Here is a 21,906-nt window from a genome sequence, read left to right as displayed (position 1 = left end):
GATGATGCTCTTGGAGGCCGCCAGGATGACCCCAAAGGGCCGGTATTTCTTCACACCTACAGGTGGAAAGAGACAGGGATCAGGGGGTCGGGAAACACCTCCTTCTCTTGGAACCGCACTGAGCTTCTGTGGGCAAAGCTCCGGGCATCCCCAGAGGGTGTGTGTGGAGCGGCGTCCTCCTCCTTCCCTGAACAGGGACCTGCATCCACCCAGCACAACAGCAGACCCACCCGGCCCCTCTGCACTGAGGGTCAAGGGAACAGCAGGCTCACTTCCAGAGAAGAATACAGGCGCCAGAACACAACGGCATGGGTCTTGCCATTCCTCCAGAATCTCTCTGTGAGAATGGATGAGGAAAGGCCCCAGCATCGGAGCAAGAAATGCACTGTTTGGACTCTTGAGTATTTTAAATTGTCCTTGTCCTGTGGCTTCTACCTTGCATTTCTCCAGGCAGTATTACTGAAAATGTCAAAATCTGTGTTCCTCCAAGAATGCAAGTCAGCCATCAGGACTACCCAGACATGAGACCCTAAGTCCCATCGAGATGGGCTGTCCTCAAGTCTTCTTCTTAGTGGGGTGCAGTCTGAAGACTCAACTAGCTTGGATGATCCAGGAACTAGGAAACTGCCACCTTCCAGGGGCAAAGGGGACCCGAAGTAGGATGCCAGCCACCCAGACAGTGAGAAGGGATGGTAGGAAATCACACTCGGATCATTGCTGTTTTCCTGTTAGAAGGATGGCAGAAAAGAGATAGATGAGAATTCTCAAGGAAGATTCGTCACGATGGAAGCTTTGCTAAGAAAGCCACTCTGAAACTAGAGTGTGAGGGACAATCAGGAAGGAAACCCTAGGCACATCTCCTGTGTCAAAGGTCCGAGCACCGGGAACTTTTGACGTCCGGCCCATGGACCTGCTCAGTGGCAGATCCCCCACCACCTGGTACACATCCCTCTACTCTGGACTGAAAGAGAACAACACAGCCCCTGTTAGCTGCCAGCACTCATCGTCGTCCTTGCAAAACACGTACCTGTGCTTTTCGCTCATGAACCTGTACTCCCTGCTCATAATCGGGAGCACACCTGATTTCTCTACACTCTGTGTCTCCCAGATGACCGTCCCTAATTCCCCACCAGAAGTGTTCCTTTGTTTGTTTGTTTTCTTTTCCAGCACCCACTTCTTGACTGACACAAAGATGTACCAAGACAAAGGGTCACCGTAGGCTATTTACACATCGTCATGTGGGGGCAAACATCAGAGGAAACTTTCATCCTCCCCACCTCCACACACTTGTCCACACGTGCACGCCAAGCAAAGCCCCCCAAGCGATTCCCAAAGATTTCCGTCGCGGTCCCAACACTCTCTGTGTGTATCCACCTAGATCCCCTGGCTAGCCTGTACGATGGCCTTGACGTGGACAGCACAGAGGGAGAGGCCCCACTGTTCACCCAGGTGGTAAGTTAGCCTTTCTGGTGAGGTACAGCATCCCTTATTTCCCTGACACTCGCAATCAGATCCGAACACCTCCGAACGTACAATATTCTTGCTGTACATTGATTGTTGAGGGAGCGATCCTTAGCCAGGGAGACCCTATTCCAAAGACCCTGCATGAAACAGCAAGTTTGGTTACAGTCCACGGGGTTGTAAGCTTTTTCACAGGTGCTACTGACACCGCCGTGCCACCCAAAGACCCAGGGCATGCGACCTCTAGGTGGATTCCATATCACTGCCCATGACCCTGCCCATCACCAAGAGACCAAAAGAGCTGTGCACACAGGAGGCAGGACTTGATGTTCATCATGTTTTCTTTTCTGAAATGGCAGGTGGCCCTGCTGGAAAGGGAGCTTAGTGGTGACTATGCTATCCTCTAGAGTCACTCATTGCTTTTGAGCAACCACCTGGACAATGGGCAAGGTGGGGCTTCCTTGCAGGCTCCATCTTGAGAACCACCCACAATCCAGATCCTGTTGCAATGAGACTGAGGGTCATGTTCCAGACCAAGACCCAAGGCCTCATGACCCTGCCCCCAAAAGCTACCGTGCTGCTCTTAGGTGCTATAGGATCGGGTGCTAGGCACGAGGACTGCTTCCATGGGAATCCATGCGCTATGACTCTCAGTATTGGTGTATGTGTGTGTCAGGTGGGTGAATGCTGCGCTCTCAAACGTGTCTGGTCCCCTCAAAATGGCGATTAATGGTGTCCACATTCTCAGGGACGTTTCCCATCACTGTCACGTCATGAACGTCCATTCATGGGAAAACTCTTCAACACCTACAATTGAAAGAGGTGTTCTTTCCTTGCAAATACACATCAATTCCCCCAGAAAACAAATTCCGTCGCTAACTAGGAAGGGCTAGACTGTGCCCCAAAGACACAAGTGTGTCTTTTCCAATCCCTGTTACTGAGTCAGTGTCCATGGGGCTCTCCCGCCAAGGTAGGTCTCGGGCAAGAATGGTCACAGCACCTCCCTCTTGACACTGCACTCACACACACACACGTCTCTGCATCAGAGGCCCCATGATGCGTCTTCCCAACCTCATCAGAAGCACTGAGTGCTGCGACACACTTCCTCCCTTCTGCAGGTGGCTTCCAGGGCAGCCGCATGCAACAGCCCGTTCGGGGATGACCCGCACAAAGGGGCAGTGGCCAGGGAACAGATGGGGCCAATTCACTCCGTGTTTCTCCATGGAGATCTACCATTTCCCTGCAGATACTGTGTCTAAGAATGCAGCTGCCCTTGTCCCAGGAGAAATCCCACACCCACCACTGGTCCTCACTGGGGCTCTCGGAGGTGGGCCCAAAAGGTGTCCTATCCCAGGGGGAATGAGGTCTTCTTCAGGGACTGAGCATCACTGGGGGCACCTGGGCCCCGTCCATGCAGGAATGAAGGGTGCTCTGTGCATTGCAAGGTGGCCAAAGAGAACCTCAAACCTCAACAGGGGTGACAGGACAATCACCGCCCATGTCGCTGGCCATCTGTCCGTGCAAGAGGGCCTTGTTAGATGCCGAAGGTTTGGGGCAATAGACAAATCAACGGAGTTCAGTGCCTGGGAATGGAAACAGAGTCAAATCAGGGTTTCAGGGTTCTTTGGCAGCCAACAAGATTATCTCTCATGAGAAATACGTATTGGAACAGAATCTGATTTTCCGATATCTCTTTTCCTCTCTCGCACGCGCAGGATCCACGGGAGTACAATTTGCTGCTCTCTGAGGACACTCAACGGGCTTTTCCAGGGTAATTGCACCAGTCGGCATTCCACGAATTGCATACAAAGTCTCCAATTTTCTGCCTTCTTCCGACATGGGTCCTGGGTTTGAATTCCTGGTTTGGGTGCTCGCTACCCGAACTGACAATGCCACAAGCTCAGCGTCCTTTGGATTCGCATTGCCCTCACGATGCCTTACATTGAGCACCTTTTTCAACGACATCTGTTTGACTGGCCGAGTCATTCGTTCCTTTTGCAGCAAAGACTATTCCAGTCTTTTTCTCGATTCTTTCATTTGGTGAAATCACAGTCTTCCTTTGTTTGGTTAGTTTTCTTTCTTGTTCTACCTTTATGTCAGTGAACACACCTTTTCTGAAATAAGGATTGCCAAGGGTGTCTCCAATCTGTGGGCTGCCTTCTCACTCTGTTCGCTGTTTCAGAAGAGGATGCTTTTTCCGGGCAGTCCTCTTGGGAAGCATCGTGATGCCAACTTGAGCGCATTTCCGGGGGCATTTCTCTTCCACTCCCAGGTGCCCCTGCCTCTTTGTATGCCAGCACCCTCCTATTGGCTCAGGGGAGTCATCCAAGGTATTGGAAGGTCAGCTTCTAGGGACCCACCACCGACTTCTTCATATTCAGAAACGTCGTGGATCGTTGTTCTCCTTTGTGGTTCCCTTATCTACTGTAGTAGCTCCTCTGTCCCGAGAACATCACATTGTATGATTTTGGTCAGTGCTGCATGGAATCCGTTCCCCATTTATTTATTCTAGGAACTGGGGCTTCACCTTAATCTCTTCGGGTCCAAAGACCTCCAGCAGCGCCTGGTGGGTGTGTGAGAGCCCGGGAACGTCTTCCCTTGATCAATGTCCCTGTCAGGCCAGCCACTGATGCCCGAGCAATACGCAGGAGAGCAGGCCTTTTCTCTCGCTCCTGGTTGGTGTCTAGTGCTGAGCGATCCAGGAAAGAGTCTGTCTAGTATCCATCATACACAGTCATTTATTATCTCAGCGCAGTATATGGAAATCATCAAGGGACGAAAACGTCCAGTTGCTCACTCCCACTAGCCACACGTCAAGAGTCCCATAACACCTGGAGTTTCTGATGGTTGCACTGGGAGGGGACAGCGGTCATGGGCATGCAGAACTGACACTGAGGTGGCTGCTGCAGCGTCCTGGTCTCATTAGAAGGCATGAAACTCCAATCTCTGTCTCCTCCAAGGGCTCCGGCTCTGCCAGCCCCGTGAACCTCTGACAGCACAGCAGAAGGGTCAGGCAGATGCTGCATGGCCCAGAGACATCTCAACGCACCTGGGATGAAGGGGTGAGGCGGTTTCTCTCCTAACGGCATTGCTCTTCTTGCAGTTCTTAAAGATCTACTGGTAGAGAGCATCGAGGACTACTCCACCAGTGAGGACGAAGTCTCTTCAGGTAGGGAACGACACCGAGGAGGGGAACACTGGGACAGGGCTCCCGGGAACATGGGGTTGCCCCTGCCGCTAGGAGAATGAAGAAGGTGGGTCAAAAACCACCAAGGAAATGGATGCTCTGGCACGGGCATGATTTGCTCATTTCACGGTTTCGGGATGAAAAGAATAGACGAGGTGTTCACGGGCCTTCAGGGTAGGCTGGGTTTGTCATCACCACTCGACTCCTTGCACGGCTCCTTGAAGGATCTTTACCCTCAAAGCTGCTCATGCCTCCCTTGGCCGCTGCCACATGTCAAAGCTTGGTCTCTTTGCTCATGGCCTCTTGGGAATGGTGCACAAGAGATTCTGCATCTTGCTTGGCACGCGCCCAGACCTCGTCATGCTCAGGACCTGGCGGCCCCAACCACACTCTCGTGGGTAAGAGAACCGCGACACTACGTTCTGGTCTGAGCCAGGAGGTGGAAGACAGGTCCAAATTCTCTCCAAATAACCTCCACTACCAAACCGTCCCGGATCTCTCCAAGCTGCTGTACCTTCAAGGGGATGCCCAGAGCTGCAGAAGGGAAAGCATACTTCCCCTGGGTTCACTACACAGGCTCCTGTAAATTGGAGCTTCTGCCAGACTTCACACCCCAGCCGAGTCTGACCTGTGGACGTGTTCCCAAAGGCGGGACGCCCCCATGCAGCTGCCCTGGATAACCCTTGTCACGGGCCACGGTCCCCCGGGCCTGTGTGATGGGGCTGCTGAACCTGCTTCATACACTTGCCTCCCCGGGTCCACTCTACCTCTCACCAGCTGGCGTCGAGGCATAGCACAGAGCCTCTTGGGAGCAGGGCCATGGAATCACGGTTACTCTCACAAACCCACCTCGCTGGCACACAGCCCTGGCCATGCTCCCCACTCCCTAGGCATGCCCAAATGGCAAACGTTCCTCAGGCCTGCCCAGGGCCCTACACACACCCCTACCCTGTCCATTCCTGGCAAGCCTTAGCAGGAGCACTGGCAGGAATCCTGTGTTTCAGTGACCACACTGCTGGACGTTTTCCAGGGCTGCCCTGAACAGCTGAGGGCACCTGCATACTTTCCCGTGCTCCCGGTCTCCATTCAATCTCTGTAACTCTTAAGTAACACACGGCATTGCGTTCCCTGAAACACATCTCTGGGAAGGTCATCTCAGTCCCTGGGAAGACATGGACTGTGGGCACATGGTGGGCTATCTCTCCCTGCACTTCCCCAGCAATCCCAGACCCATGACAGCTGCTCCAGCACAAACGGATCGGGGGATTGTATCCGGGGGACCCAGGATATCTCCTCTCTTTCCTTGGTGGCCCCCCCCCTGGACAACAATAGGACTGGTGGAGCTTGGCGGGGGAAGGAGATGGAGCATCTCTAGGGGAGGAGGTTGAGGAGGAGGAGGAGGAGGAGGAAGGAGAGCAGGGAAGGACAAGTACAAGGACAGAGGAAGACAAAGTCCCGCAGAGGCAGTCTCAGGGAGTGACGTCCTCCAGCGGGGAAAGGATCACACAGCCGGGCTTCAGCGTCTTGGAGAGAATCAAAGGTGGGAAGAGCAGGTGGGCAACCAGAGACCCCCCCGTATCCTGCGGAGATCAAGCGACCAAGGCCAGGGAGGACTCGGAGCAAGGGATACACCCCACTGAGGGCAGAGCCCAGCATCCCCAGAGCGTCAGGCCGTGGGTCGTCAGCTGCACTAACTCCCCTCTGTCCTCTCTCACAGCCACCCCAGCATCCTCGCTGCTCTCTGACCCGGATGAGGATTCCACGAAAGATGACGATTCCAACGGAAGGAGCCACCCTGCGCCTGTAATGCACTTCCATCTCCATCTCTTGGGCTTCCTCTCTCCTCTGTCCATAAGTGCCTCCTCCCAGCTCTTCCCCTTTCCCTGCTTTGACGACGCCCACCCTGGAGGCCCTCGTCTCTGGCAGGCACTCAGGATTTGCATAGGAACTGCTGCATGAAATCCCTGGGCAGCCCTCCTCACCGCTTTCCTACCATCACCCTGACCCCTCACCACTAACTCTGGAGAGCAGCCCCAGACCGCAGAGCAGGGAGGAGGGCTAGGAGTCCGCAGGGCACGGCTCACCCTGCTGGACAGACCTCGGGAAGGGAGGCTGGGCCTGGGTGTCCCCACTTGGTTCTCTGCTGCCGGGGCATCTGTGCTCATGCCCACTTCTGCTCTTGCTCTCAGCTCTCAAGAAGCTTCCCTTGTGTGGACTTTACGCAAACAACAAGGGAAGCAGAAGAAGAGGAGGACTCGGGAACGGGGTGAGTCGGGCAGGAAAAGGGTCTGGAGAACATGGACACACGCTCTCCCTCGTTGCCACGTCCCTATTGTGGGCACCTCGGGAAACTGCACAAAACCCGGGTGCTGCCCTAGCCTCTGACCACAAAGAGGAGAGGAGAGGAAGGTCTCAGTCCCTGCAGGCACTAGGAAGCCCTGAGAACATCCCACCGGGAACCTCCACCTGATCCGTGCAACTCCCTGTGGTGGTTGGGCACTGTCGTCCAGGAGCTGCTGATCTTGGAGGGAGGGCCCTGGCTGCCTGGAGGGACTGGACCCCAGGCAGCCTAGGCACGGTGACCTTCTGGCAAAGGGCTCCACGCCCCCCCTGTGGAGCCCCTCCCTCTGCACGACCCAAGCCTTGCCCTCCCACCCTGCAAAAGTCAGCAGACGGCTTGCTCCCGGACGACACTAGTCACGAAGAGACAGTGGTGGGGTGGCCTCATCTCCCACTTCAGGCACGTGAGAAATGAGCAAACAAGACAGGCCCCTGGGCTCACAGGAGCAGGACAGCTCACCCCTCCCAGCGCTGCATCCCTGTGGGCACTGAGACGAGCCCCGTCTCCAGCTGAGTCCTGTCTGCCGGCCACTCCCGTATGATCTGACCAACACCTCCAGTCCCCCGAGCCTCCAAGATGCCTGTGGGAGGTAGTGGGTCCCCTCGTGGCACCATTTCCCTTTTTGAGTTTCATACTCTAGAGACTCTCCTCGATCCCTCAGTCGGCAGGGAAGACCCACCAGGGAAAGGCCACCCTGCTTGCTCCCACCTCGCCCAAAACCTGCCCACAGCCCGTAGACTGTGCAAACTCACTTCCCGTGGGGGTCGGGAGCATGTCGTCTCTGCCAAGCCACCTGCAACACTCGTGTGGGCAAAGGCTCCCCCCACAAGGAAGGGCATGTCCAGGGCTCTCAGAGAGGCTAGGGAAGGGACAGCCTAGCAGGAGGAGGACCCCGCCGTCATGGAGGAGGACGCTTAGGGAAGGGGCCTGAGGGACCCTGACAGTGTAGCCTTCATTCAGCCCCAGGGGGCCCATGGGAAATTCCCCTTTCTTCAGGTCACGCATGGGTCCTGCAGGGAAACCTCCACCTCAACACCTCAGAAGACACGTCCCGCAAAACCCCACAAGCCTCTGGTAAGACCTGGCCCAGGCCACACGCCACTCGCTATCTCACACCACTCCACCCGTTGTCTCCACAGCTGCGCCACAGGACAGTGTGCCCACGACCCCGGGGCACCAAAGGCTCCTGGGGTGCTCCGACAAAAGGAGCCAGGAGGGCCCTGGGGCCCCACTGGCAGCTCCGAATTGGGCCCGGAGGAGGATTCGGCACGAACACACAGGGAAACACGCCTGCAGGAATGGCTCTCTTACGCCTGACCTCCGTAGGACAAAGAGAAGGCTTCTGGGCAGCCCACCAGAGGACGGCACTGGAGCCCCGAGGACAAGACGAGAGGACCCTCTGAGTCGGCTGCCACACCCAGAGCTGGCTGCCCGGGACCTGCCAATGATGGACACCTGGAGCACGAGGCAACCACCTGGGCCCACAACAGTCCGTTGTGTGGTGAGACTGGGCCCACCTGGGACTGGACGGGACAGCAGCCTTCCCGTCGTCTCCCCTGTCTGCTGCAGGAGCTGCTCCTCCTCCCACTGTCCCCTGCAGTCCCAGGAAACCCTGCACAGCATGACACATGCAGGACGAAGCGGCACTGCCAGGGCCCCTTGACCACCCTGGGATCAACTCGTGGGGCAGCGGACCTACCCCTGCTGGATTCCCCAAGGGTGCTGCCCCGGAACACCCCATCGCTTCCACGCACAGGACCATGACCAATGTTGGGCTCAACACTGGCAGCGGACCCACAAAACGGGCCCCGCTCAGCCTGTGTGCTTGGCAGCAGCAAGAGGTATAGTGAGGAGAGGCTGTCCCTCATCTGAGCTTCCGACTCGGGAGCACCCAGACACCACACCAGAGGAACTGGGGCCCCAAGCACCATGCTGCACCTCAGGGAATATGTGGGCCTCAAGGATGGCAATGCTAGACATCTAGGACGTACCGAAATGGGACCCAACATTCCTTCGGAAGCACGTGAAAGCCTGGAGCATTTGACTCTGCCTGAGCCCTCCAAGTCAAAAGGTCTCAGGAAGCATTTCCTCTCCCATGGCAACCCTCAGCATCCCCTGATGTTCCATGAGAATCTCTTCGCCTTGGAACGGGGCCATCACTGGAAACATGGCTGATCTGACCAAGCCTTGGATGGGACTGTCCTACGGAGACAGCTAGGCCGAGACCCAGATGGGACAAAAGGGCTTTAAGGGACTGAGGCTGACTTTCGGGAAGCCGGCGGCCAGCAAGCCCCTTGGGAATGCTGGCCTGACCCCTTGGCCTCCAGACTACCCACCGCCTCACCAGGAGCAGAAAGAGTGTCACTTCCTGGCAAGAGTGGGAACCCCAGGATCTATCAGGCACCTCAGGAAAAGGAACCTGCCCAAATCCACAGGTATCGCAGGCAAGTCCGATGGCAAGCCCTTCCCTTGGCTTCTGGCCTCGAGAGACAACGATTAGAGATTCCTTGGAAAAGTCCCAGCGATGCAGATTCTAAGCGATCACTCGGGATCGATCACAAGGCTTGCTGAGCTTAAGTCGATAAAGGGGCCACGTGGGTTAAAGTGCATCTTGCTTTCTGAGGAACATGAGTCCTGAGTTGGCTATCTCTGGAAAAGATTGTTCTTTTGAAGAGGAAAAGTCGGTTTCAAGAACCCACCTTTGTGCACATTCACATCTAACTCTGGTGGCCTTTCCAAATGAGTCACTTACCTAAGCTAGACAACTTGAGGTCACCCTCAGAAACATGGCCACATTAGCTCGTGGGTGGGCAGTCCCCTTGCTCCTTATTCTGCAGGCATAACACCGGGAACCCATGGGCTCAGGGTTCACTCAGCAACTGAATCATGTGATTGATTCCCCCACGACTGTGGAACTCAACGAGCACCCTGACCAGCTGGATGGGGCTGGGATGAGGAACTCTTTCCCCTCAAAGCCAGAGAACACACACCACTCCACAGGGTTCTCTGGGGACTTATGGGGCCAATGAAGGACCCTGCTCTCTACCTGGAGTGGAGGGTGCACTTGGGGTGCCCTTATCTCCCGGACAAGTTTTCTCCCACTCACTGGCGACTCCTACTAACGAGGATCTTCCGGCGGGACCTCCAATCAGAAGGGCTTCTTGCAATGGTTTCTTCCCTCCCAGTCCTACTGATCCAAGAAGCCACCCCTATTCAGGTACACTGGCAAACAACGGCTTTAGCTAAGCATCCAACTGCTCTCCTGGGAAAATTCATACAGGGATGGCCCTTGACTCTAAGGACTTGGCATCAGCTCCTGAGCGTCCCAGAGAACAAAGGCCACCAAACCATGACAGCAGGCCCATGATATTACCAAGTACCGCCTTACACTTCCAGATATGCCTGAACTAACACCCGAAACCAGCCCAACTGGAAACCCAGCGATCCTTAGGCCTGGACCCGACTGCTCTACGCCCATGGCTCCTAACTCTGGAAAGGTTCGGAAGTCCACCACACTGCAGATGGCCCTACGAAAATACGGAGGACAGGTGCTTTAGCAACGGCAACAGTTTCAGGGAAAGGCGGTAAGAAGAACCAGGAGTGCTGTCAACAGTCGAACTCGGACTGCTGAGGCCAAAGCCTGTCAGCAAACATGTCTGCCCCCAAAGCAGAGATCCTAGTGCCCACCTGTTGGTTCTCATTGGCAACAAATCATACAAGCATTTATCCGGACTCCTACAGGCCTTCCTCATCCTTGTCCCCCTGAAGCAATTGACAGAAAAGGCTCTTCTTCCCAAGCCAGAACCCGCCAACCCGATATGGGCCTGAAATGCTTGCACGTTCACAGAATGGCCCTCCCAACCCAAGGAGCCCTTGAAAGCCTGACTGCGGTTCAAGGAGACTCGGGATTCGATAAGGGCCCCTAGCTGGGATGCAATGGCCATGAAGCTCTAACCTGGGCCCATGGCTTCCCCAAGCTCCAGAGGCCACCAGACATTTGGCCTGGGCCAAATGCGTGGGCGCATCATGAAAACCATCACCGACCCAGCTGACCTTCCCCATTTTAAGCAACGGTGCACAGGTGCTCTGTTCCACTGACGTGGCCACCTAGCATCCATCGTTGCCCCTCTTTGGGAATGGAGGATGTCGTGGGGCATGGGGAAGTCCTTACTGAGTACACAGTCAAGGCCCACCGTGTCACCCCAAACAGGATTTCTCGGTGAAATATGGGAATGATCCCAATGCACAAAGCAGTTCTACAGAACACAAAGGCTTCAGAGGTGGTAACTGCTGCACATGGTGGAGCCTGTGCCCATCGAAAGACACAATGCTGTGCATACATTCCCCATGATCTCAAAGAGAACTCTGGGTTCCTACCAGACACCACTGCTCAAATCCCCACTTCCAAGGATTCCTCTCCTTAAGGACTGGCTCAACTCCTGGCCTGGGGGAGGGTTCTCACCCACTATCAGAGGACTCTTCATGGGGATTCTCCTTCTCTTCCTTCTTCTAACACCATTGTGTTGTTTCCCACCCCCTGCCCCATCTCTGCAGGTGGTGCCAGGAACCCTTCACTGCAGTAACTTCCAGAGGACAGATGGTCCTTTCTGCTCAGGAAGATCCAGTCACAAGTTCTCCCCTGCACTCAGTGGCCTCTTCCTTTTACGACTCTGAAAGCAGAGGCCTCCCCCAGCTGGGCCTCCCCCACCTGACCAGCAACGACCCACACGGAGGGACAGCTCTACGCCCCTATTCAGCAGGAAGAAGTTACAGAAGATGAGACTGTCTTCCTTCAACAACCTTAACCACACAAGGCTCTCCACTGGTCAGGGGCACACGAGGAGGGAGGAGAAGGCTAGCTGAGCACCAAGCAGGAGCTGGCACGCCACACCGCCCCCCCAACCTGTGATACGGGGGACATCCCTCAGGTGCTCTGACTGCCCTGAAGCTGATGAAAGGAAAAAACAGATTCTCCACAGATGGAGATCAAAGCCCGGCAAGACCGGAGCCTCCCTCGGTTTGTAAAAGTCCTCGTGATTCTGCAGGAAGAGGCTCGCTTCACGAGAGGCTAGCGACCTGCCAGAGGCCTGGATCTCTGTTTCTTCAGTCCCTTGAGAAGGACCTGTGAGAGGAGGAAGGTAACATTCCTCCAGAAAGCTCTGCACCATCTTTCAATTCATGCCTTCCTAGCAGGAAAAACCACCTTCCCTTCACAAGAGCAAAGCCTCCCATATCCTGGGTGTCCTCTGTCCACCTGCCACATTCTTGCAAAACCTCCCTTTTGCCTGACCTCCCCCAATGCCATCCCAGAGAGTCAGCCTTCCATCACGACCCCAGCAAGCAGCCCTTTCTACCCAAGGGTCGTATCCCTGTGCTTTAATAAAAACCAACCCCTGCCAGCAGAGCCGTCTCAAGACTTCTTTCTTGACCATCGGCCTTCAACGCTAACCTCTTTCCTACATCAGTCCTGTCTCTTGTAGGGCTCCTGTGGAAACAACCCTGCAACACGGGCCCATTTCTGTCAACTCTTCCAACTCCATCCACCTCACCCACTGCACATTCTGTGTCCTCTGAGGACAGGACCCTTCTGTGATTCTTGCACTCAAACCCTCACATGGCCCCTCTTTAAGTCCTCGACGTGGTTGGTGTTGCACTTCTGAAACTCCCCAGCATCCCATCCTCACTTTCTTTGTCTCTCAGGTTTATCTGGTCCATAGGTTCTCATCACCAATACCCTATAACCGGTTTCTGCTCCTGAGTAAAGGACTCCCTTCCTTTCCTTTCTCATCAAGCTCAAATCTTAACTCGCAGATGTTTGTCTCACAACTTTCAAATTCTTCTTTCCCCTAATGCCTCTCTACCAGTTTCTCTTCTCCCTTTTTCAAGCCGCCCTCCCTCCCTCCCTCCCTCCTTCTCTCCCTTCCTTCCTTCCTTCCCTGCATGATCTTTTCGTTCTTTGTATTCCTTCCTCCCTCCCCCTCTTTCCTTTTCTCCTTCTGTTCTGTTAGTCCCCACACAGCACTTCAGTACTTTTTCACCTAGTGTTCCGGGACTCACTCTGTGTGTACAAGACCCAGGAGCTCACGGCAATACGTTCCCTATTATAAAGGATGAAGGAAGACCCACACAGGGGCATCTCCAAGGTTTGCTTCTCTGCAAGTCAACGGGAAGCTTCAGGGTCATGAACCCTGGCCTTCCACACTAGAGCTCGACACGGGCTACGCTAAGCATTCCCCACAATCCCCTGTCATCCAAGACCCTGAGCATACGGGCTGTCCCACCAGAAACCTGAAGAGTTTCATTTCTCGGCTGAAATGGGCCTCAAGTCAAGCCACCACCTGAGTGTTTGGAAAACTCACTGGCTTCAGCACGACTCACAGGTATATAGTCTTTGAAATGGAAACATCGAAAATTTAATCAGCAGTTGACGTGGGGGTGAGGCTACCATGTAGAAAGATCTATCTGAATTCCGGAAAGGAACTAGGCACGCGACTACAAGTGGCTTGCAGGGGTAGATGCAGCGACCATTCCTGAAGGAAGGGGCTGGAACGTGTTTGTTGAGTCAGGAAGGGAGGAACATGAGTGAGCAATCCTGCCACAGCCCCTCGTGTTCTGGCCATTAGCAGAGGGTTCACACTGCACAGGAACCCGGCCAATGCTGGGGCACAGGATGGAGAGGTCTCACGTCCCTCACCTCACTCCAGGTGTGCTGTGTCCTGGGAAGACAAGCCTTGTATTTGCTGACAATGTGGAAGAGCCTTCAGCCATGTGTCCCTGGTGCCAGGAACATCAGAGCTCATTCATCCTGGATCACAGCACACCCATCTCCCCAGTGTAGGAGAGCCTTTAGTCGGGGCTCTAACCTCGGGAGACACGAGAGAACTCACCCTTCCGAGGAAAGGAGACATGACACACATAGGGGGAACAACCCCAGGGCAGTGCTCACCTCTGTACACAGTAAGACCATTGGAGACGCACCTCAGGGATGGAACGAAGGTAGGAGACCCTTGCTTCAGAGAGCTCTGCTCTTCTTCATGTCCAGGACCTCACACGGGGTAGAAGCCATGTGCTGGGATTGCTGCACAAGAGCTCACAGCAACATGCATCCCTTCGAGGCCATGGGCACGTTCCCACAGACAGAAACCGGTTGAATGTCATCTTCAGGGGAAAGCATTTAGGCCAGCCACACCCTTAGCCAGCATCCGAGGATCCACATCGGCGGCAACCCCGACAAATACGGTCAACGTGGAAGAGCCGTTCGATACAGCTCTCACATTTGGAGACACCAGACAACTCAGAGCGGAGAAACCTGTGTCTGTCATCACTGGGGCCCCGCCTGTACCCAGAGCGCCCACCTTGCTCACCGCCACAGAAATCACACAGTACAAACCCCTTGTCTCCCATTACTGAGGCAGAGCCTTCAGCCAGAAGTGGGCCCTTTCCCAACACCAGAGAACTCACACGGGGAGAGCCACTAGCACAGTATCCTGGTGGGAGAAGCTTCAGGTGGGGCTCAAGCCTGAGGCTCCCGCTACCACCTCAGAGTGTGCTTCATCCCTCACATGGGAGCGAAGGTACAGGCATCCCTGGGACGCCCTGCATCATCGCTGTGGCTGAATGCCGAGGACATCCCATATGGGAATCCCATTCCTCACGGAGCCAACACAGGAAGGACCTGGCAGGATTCGCACACAGGAAAATCCTCCCAGTCTGATGAGCAAAGGAACGGGCTCAGCTATCCCTTCTTCCCTAGCCAGCAATGACACCCTCACACCGAGGAATCACTGATCCCAACGCAATGAGGAAATTCCTCCCCGGACACTCCCATCAGAGAATCACTGGACAAATACCTCCCAAGGAATTCCTCGGGGTGACTCTGAGATACAAACTCAGACACTGCAAACACATACAACAGGGCCCCGTCCTGAGGGATGCGGAATGTGCTATTCTAGTAACCAATAGCTAGAAATCAAGCACATCTGCTCTGATCCAGCAGTACTTGCATAAAGGCCAGTCTCACCGAACAGGCGGGTCTCACAACCGTGCACACTGTGCCAAGTAAGAACGGGGGACGTTTCCTTCATTAGCTCTCACAACAGACACAGGTACTGTCTCTTGCTAGCAAGTGGGGTCACAGGAAATAACACTGCCTGGGATCCATGAGAACATCAAGTCGAGGGTGAACTCAGAATCTCACAACACAAGGCGATCGATGGATGTTCACGAAAACAGGAACCTATCGATGTATATAGATCGCAAGGATGAATGGCCACAATATTCAACAAACACATGGTTTGTGATCTACCTCTCATGTGTCCTTAATTCTACTAATATTGTCCTCACAAAGTGCAAAGGATTTACAAATTAATTACATACTTAGAAATATCTCTATTTACTTCACTTAATGGAGAGTGACAGAGCTAGCGAGGGAGCAAGAACAGTCGGGGTCGAGCAGTGAGGAAGATGGAGAAGGGTGCCCAATACAGGGCTTGATCCCCCAGGATCCAGGGATCCTGACCTCAGCCAAGGGCAGATGCTTACCCAACTGCACCACCTGGGGGCTGGCAAATTAATTTCATCTTATACAAAGGTGTTCTTTGGACGACCTGTTGGGACCAGGGCAGGAAAATCTCGACAGTTCAGCATCAGTCAGTGAGGGCTTCCTCCCCGTCTATGAGAACGTGGGAGACAACGGCTTTTCTCCATCACCAAGAACAGCTACGTATCTCTGGGCCTGAGAGGGTGTACGACCACTGCAGACGTGGAAATACTCCCCGATTCGGAAGATTTTAGAATGGGAGGGGATTCTTACACTCCCTTCCATAAAGACCAAGCCTGTCCAGGAATGCCTGCGAGGTTCTTTCAGTTAAGGGACCAACGTTTGGCTTAGGCTCAGGTTATGATGTCAGGATTATGGGATTGAGCCCTGAGTCAGGCTATGGAAGGCATAGGGAGCGTGCTGAAGGGTCTTTCTCATCCTCTGCAACTCCCACTCCACCCAAAAATGAAAGAGGAGAGAGAGAGAGAGAGAACGTGTGCCGAAGTCCACTCAGACATCCATTTGTAAAGATGCCCAGGATTCCTTGCTCTAGATGAATGGCCCAATGGAGCAAGTGTGGGCAGAACGTCGATTGTCGAGAGAATGTTTATTTATTAAGTTTTATTTTATATAAAAAAATTTATTTTTTATGAAGTCCGTCGAGTGTTTTATTAAGTCAGGCTGCAATAACTTGGGACTCTGCTAAAAGGGGCAACCTAGAGTTCAGAAGTTTTGTGGGCGGCAGGGACTTGCAGAACCTTCTCTATATGTGCCAAGAAGTAATTTTCCCCCACAGCCAACTCTAGACATCCTGGTTAAGGGTACATCTCCAAGTTAATTTACAAGAAGAGGCTATCTCTTCCTCCAGAAGAAAGAGAGAAGGCTGCAAAAGAAAGACACCCAGGTCAAGGCCTGAACCTCAACCCAGGCGGGAGGTTCAGAACCAAGACAACTTACCACTGCGATGCACGTGCACCAGGGAGATGACAGTGGTCACACTCCTCAACGTGCTGCACTTCCATCTGCACTGAAGAGACAGAGGCCAGACACTTAGGATGTTGCCCAGGAGGCCACGTCCCCTGAACCTCAAAGCACCACCTATAAAAACAAGGAGAGCATTCAGTCGAGGTCTCAGGACCCACACATGGGGAGACACGGAGTCACCCATGACGGAAAGCAGGCCCCTCCCTCCCATTAGGGAGTGCAGGCTCAAAGAGGCCAAAACCACAGGGCCCTGCCATCTGTCAAAGTCTTAGCATAGATGCTGGAAGACTTTTCCCTAATACATGCTTAGAGATTAGGCTGCCAGGAGTTCCATGAGGCTGAAATGGGCCTCTGGCCTTTCCTTGCTAAGACGTGCCTCTCACGGACCCTGAAATTCAACAAGAAAAAGAAAAAAGGAAAAAAAAAAAAAAACCACCACCACCTTCCCCTTCCCCAACACCCTTCCACTTCAGAGTTGTGGCTATGGCAGAGTTCACACTGTGCGCATTTTGCCTGGATAAACTCCAACCCTCCAATAAAGCACAGAGCATAGAGCCAGGCTTGGACACCCCGGCGACCTGGCTGGCTGCCGTGGCTGCCTGGGCCTGCCAGCCTCCCTCCTTCCCTCCCTGACTCCAGTCCTTTCCTATGAGCATCTTCCTGGGCCCTGGGTCTCTGGCTCTACCCCAGATGCCCCGGGCCCCAAGACATGAAAGAGCCCATCAATAGATGAATGGATATAAGAGACATGGTGTGTGCATATATAATATATATACACATATATATATACATATATATATATGTATATATATAGATATCTAATAGAATAGTACTTAGCCAGAGAAAAGAATGAAATCTTAACATTTGCAACAACATGGATAAATCTAGAGGGTATAATACTAAATGAAATAGGTCAAAGAAAGACAAATATCCTATGGTTTCAATCATATGTGAAAGTTAAGAAACAAAACAAAGCATAAAAGAGACCCAAAAAAAGAGACTCACAAATATAGAGAACAAACTGGTAGATTACTAGAGGAAAGGTGGGTGGAAAGAGGGCATGAGACAATGAGGGTGTGTCATTTAAAAGGAAAAACAAAACTCTATCTGAAGTCAATATTATTGTCTATGTAGAAAATCTCAAATATCTAATAAAAAGAAAAAAAAATCTATTGGAAGTAATGAGGAAATACCAAAACATCATAGGATATAAGGTCAATATAAAAAAGTCAACTATTTTCCTATATCTGAATAAAGAACTGAATTCCAAATTTTCAAATAAAAAAAATACCATTTAAAATACACCCCTAAAAAGGGTACTCAAGTATAAAATCTAACACAATACATATATACAGGAAGACAAAATTGATGGAAGAAATCAAAGATCTAAATAAATGGAGAGAGAGCTCGTATTCATCGGTAGCAAGACTCAATATGGCTAAGACGTCAATTCTTTCCAACTTAATCGATAAATTCAATGAAATCCAAATAAAACCTCACAGTTATTTTGCAGATACTGACAAGAAGATTCTGAAGTGGACACAGAAAGGCAAAAGATCTAGAAGAGCCAACACACTGGACACCTGGGTGGCTCAGGTAGTTGAGCATTTGCCTTCAGCTCAGGTCATGATCCCAGAGTCCTAGGAAGAAGTCCCCAGTCAGGCTCCTTGTTCAGAGGGGAGCCTGCTTCTCCCTCTGCCCTCTCTGCCTGTGACATCCCCTGTTTCTGCTCTCTCTCTGCCAAATAAATAACATCTTTAAAAAGGTTTAAAAAAAAAAAAAAAGAATAGCCAACACAATGTGGAAGAAAAATGAGAATTCACCTCACCTGGTCTTGAGACTTACTATAAAGCTACTAGCCACCAAGACAGTGTGTTAGTGCTGAGAGAGACACACAGATGAACAGAACAGATTACAAGGACCGGGAATAGAGCTACCAAAATAAAGGCAAACATTTTTTGACAAAGGCACAAAGGGAATTAAAGGAGAAAAGACAGTCTTTCAAAAAATGGTGCTCGAACAACCAAACACTCATGCAAAAGAAATGAAACTAGACACAGACCGTACATAAGTATTAACTAAAAATGAATCAGAGATCTAAATGTAAAAATGCAAGAATAAAGAATACAGGAGAAAAATCTCTAGGACACTGGATTGGGTGATGAGTTTTTAGATACAACACAACAAAAGCATATTCCATGGGGAAAAACATGCGTTGGCTAATATTAAAAATAAAGTCTTCTGCTCTGTGAAAGACATTTTTAGGGAAATGAAAGGATAAGGCACAGACAGGGAGAAAATATTTGGAACATAGGTATCTAATAAAGGCTTTGTGTCCAACATCACAAAAGAGCTCTTAAAGCTTCAATAATAAGAAAATAATAATAAGAAAACAAATGACCAAATGAAAAATATGCAAAAGATTTGAACAAACTCTTCACCAAAGATATAAGGATAGCAAATAAATACATGAACAGATAGATGCTCCACATCACCTCAGTGGGAATATGCAGACAACATGACACAGGTACTGGAATGGTTACATCAAAAATAATAACAGTGCCAATTTCAGGTCCAGAATCAGAACAAGATTCTGATTCATAGTTGGTAGGAACAAAAACTGATAGAGCAACTTTGTAAAAATAGTTTGGCAATTTCTTGCGAAGCTAAACATACATATATACATAACCAACACAGCAATTTCACATCCTATGTTTTTGAAAACTTATGTTTTAAAACCTACATGTGAATATCTCTAGCACCTTAATTCAAATGGTCCCAAACTGGGAGAATCAAGCATCCATGGGTTAACCACTCTGAAATCATGTATGCAACTCTGAAATCATGTATGTGTATTCTGGAATTGAACTATCCAATAAATGAAATTCTGATGTTAGCTGGATTCTCACTGTTAGTGCAGGAGATTACAGACAAGCAAGGAGAGAAGGTTAGAAGATTAGAATGTTCCATCTGGTAATGCTTACAAGAGGAGACAACAGTGTGAATACTTAGCTTACTATACATACAGATGGTTACATATTAAATAGTTATAGACATGTGTATATACATGAGTGAGTATACACATATTCCCTGTTCAGTTAGGTGAGAGGGTCTTTGAGCAACGACTTAACACTCACAACAGACACACCTAGTCCCCCAATCCTGGTTTCTCATACTATGCTCCAATGAAAAAAACCAGAACTACTTAGGGGGCAAAAATGGCTAATTCTAGGGCAAGAAAGACATAAGATGCACCTGGAAAATCTACTGCCACAGAGTAAGGTAGAAATATTCAAACAATAACCGGGTATGTCAATAGACACAGGAAGCGACAGAAGGGGCTTTTTAAAAAATTTATTTACTTGTTTTTGAGAAGGAAAAGGAGAGAAAGCATAAGCAGCAGGGAGGAGCACAGGGAGAGAGAGAGAATTTCTATTTATTTATTTATTTATTTGACAGACAGAGATCACAAGTAGGCAGATAGGCAGGCAGAGAGAGAGGGTGAAGCAGGGTCCCTGCTGAGCAGAGAGGCCAATGTGGGGCTCCATCCCACAACCCCGGCACCACGACCTGAGGTGAAGGCCGAGGTTTTCACCCACTGAGCCACCCAGGCACCCCGAGAGAGAGAATTTCAAGCAGGCCCCACACTCAGCAAAGAGCCCAACCTAGGGATGGATCGCAGGACCCTGAGATCATGACCTGAGCCGAAATCAAGAGTCAGACACTCAACCAACTCAGCCACCCACGTGCCACTAGAAGATGCTTTTACTAACCAACCTGGAACAACTTGAGCAACAAAAGGAACAAGGTATCATTGTACTAGAATCAAAATATAAAATAACTAGCCATGAATTCGTGCTGATATAAATGGATTAGTAAATAGGAGAGAACAGAAAAATCTTCTATGCAGAATTCCTGATAATTTATGTATATAATTATATAGCTACTCCAACAGGAAGGAGGTATAGTGTAAGTGGTAAAGTGTAATTGTCCACTTCCTTCCAAGGAGTACAGTATGAGGACAGAGAAAACAAAGTAATAAGTCATGTCCAGAGCACTAACCCTTGATATGGTAAGACCAAAGGACATTTTATCTCTGTGGTCTTCCTCCAAGAAACCCATAACCTCAGTCTAATCATGAAAACAGCAGACAATTCCCAGTTGAGGGACATTCTACAAAACACCTAACTGTACTCCTCAAAACTGCCCTGGTTATCAAAAACAAGGGAAGTCTGAGAAATTGTCACAGCCAAGGGGAGCCTAAAGAAATGACTAAGTGAAAGGTGGCATTCTGAAACAGAATACCTGCATGGGGGAGAAAACACCAGGGTCAACTATCAAAAGACAAATGACATCCCATGAAATAATAGTTTACAACCCATATAATGGACAAGCACTAGTATCCCTAATCTATAAAGAGCTAGACACTGAAGAAGAAAAAAAACAAAAAAAGCCACAAACCTAAGAGCAAAATTGGCAAAAGATATGAAGAGGGTTCACAGAAACGTAAATACACCTTTCAGATACATGAAAAAATACTTAACCTCACTCATAGTTAAGAAGCTTGCAGAGATAAACTTCATAAAATACCATGTTTCTCTTTCCACGGCCAAAATTCCAGAAGTTGAACCACATGTTCTATGGGTGAAGCTGTGGACAAACAAGCATGGATGCGGTGTCGATGGGAGTGACACAAAATGGTACCACAATCCTGAATGATCGAGTTATCAATTCTATGCACCCGTTGACCTGGCAGCGCACTTCTAGGAATTTATCAGATAGAAAAAACCTATATGTACAAGGTCATTCACTAGAACATGGTTTGTAATAGCAAAAGGTTTAAAATAATGCATAACTAATAATAACCAGTTAACTAACTATGGAACGTCCATGCTTGAATTACTGTCAGCTATAACAAAGAAACAATACATGTTCTGTTTAGATACAGATGTCTGGGACAGGCTTTTAAGAAGTGAAAAAAAAGCAAAGAAAGAACAGAAAATCATGTATAAACTCCTTACTCAAAGTGTGGCTCCCTGAGCAGCAGAGTCTGCTTCACCTGGGAGCTTTTTAAAAATGCAAAACCCAGGGCCCCCACCAGATCCACTAAATCAACATCTGCATTTTAACAGGATGCCAGCGGTGTACAGCTGCATCTAAGTTCGGAAAGCCCTAAAGATGATGGATTCCCTTCTAAATAAAAGTAGGGGGCATACAAGAGTATCTTTTACCTGAAAAAAGCAGCACCGGTAGGACAAACAAGACAGACAGATATCTACAGCAGGAGGACCATAACTCCAGTTTGTCTGGGACTGTCCCAATATAGCCAGTTGTCCCATTATAACTTTATGGAACCTCTTTCATTCTCAGTGGAAGTGTCTCAGTTGCGATGAA

The 21,906-nt window shown here is 50.7% G+C and overlaps 3 protein-coding genes across 14 annotated transcripts in view; 2 read left to right on the top strand and 1 right to left on the bottom strand.

The window, feature by feature from the left end:
• ERO1B (endoplasmic reticulum oxidoreductase 1 beta) overlaps nucleotides 1-21,906 on the top strand; it is a 358,900-nt gene that overhangs the window by 197,136 nt on the left and 139,858 nt on the right. The gene's annotated exons all lie outside the window — the stretch shown is intronic.
• LOC116573396 overlaps nucleotides 1-21,906 on the bottom strand; it is a 184,468-nt gene that overhangs the window by 110,351 nt on the left and 52,211 nt on the right. The gene's annotated exons all lie outside the window — the stretch shown is intronic.
• The window catches only part of LOC116573397, a 154,322-nt gene that overhangs the window by 111,439 nt on the left and 20,977 nt on the right, over nucleotides 1-21,906 (top strand). The gene's annotated exons all lie outside the window — the stretch shown is intronic.

This window comes from Mustela erminea, chromosome 14 (genome assembly GCF_009829155.1).
Source record: "Mustela erminea isolate mMusErm1 chromosome 14, mMusErm1.Pri, whole genome shotgun sequence".
NCBI classification, from domain to species: Eukaryota; Metazoa; Chordata; class Mammalia; order Carnivora; family Mustelidae; genus Mustela; species Mustela erminea.
The sequence above is the reverse complement of the archived record's forward strand: the minus strand, read 5'-3'. Positions and strand labels throughout refer to the sequence as shown.